Consider the following 790-nt stretch of genomic DNA (forward strand, 5'->3'; position numbering starts at 1 on the left):
ACAGTATTTATCTGCATGACATGGTATCTGAGTGTCTTCACTTAGCATTTAGATACCAGGGCTACTGGAGCGAATAGCATATGCGCGCCGGACATACGTACCCCAGTACTTGGTGAAGGCTTTTTACAAAGGAGTGTAGGTAGAAATTTAAAATTTTGATTCATATGATTTATTTATTGCCCTTTGTCCACAGTATATTTCATAGGCTTCCCGGGGTAGCATATGGCATGAGCACTAACCCAGGCGCCACAGCTGCATGGAGACAGTACAGTGTTTCTAAAAGGAAGCCAGAAGTCCTGCCAGCCGCCGCCATGCCGGAGCTGTGTTTGCTAAGGGATAGGTGGCACTCACACCTGTACACACCGCTGCTCGCGGAGCTTTGCTCTACCAACAGTCCTCGTTGGGTTACCGAGGAGGGGGAATGAAAACGCTGGGCGCGCCTTTGCACTCCTGCCTGGCTTCCCGGCTGGAGCAATCCAGGGGCTCTGAACGCCCCCGGGTAACTCGCCGGCTCGCGCCGCAGCACGGGGCTGTGCCCGGGCGCCGTTTTGTGCCGCCGGCCAGAGCGCGTTCCGCGGTGGCTGCAGACGTAAAGCCGGTCCAGCGACAGCGAGCGCCGGTGTAACGACACAAACAGCATGTGCTCCCGATTCCCTACTTTGGCTACACTGAGCATACACTGAGCATGCGCACACGAACTGAGCATGCTCAGTAGCCTTTGCTGTCGCCGCTGCCCTCTCTTTGCCCTCACTTCTACTTACGATTTGCTACCTCCTCTTTGGGTGGGTTT

Source organism: Chelonoidis abingdonii, chromosome 6 (genome assembly GCF_003597395.2).
Source record: "Chelonoidis abingdonii isolate Lonesome George chromosome 6, CheloAbing_2.0, whole genome shotgun sequence".
Classification (NCBI taxonomy): domain Eukaryota; kingdom Metazoa; phylum Chordata; order Testudines; family Testudinidae; genus Chelonoidis; species Chelonoidis abingdonii.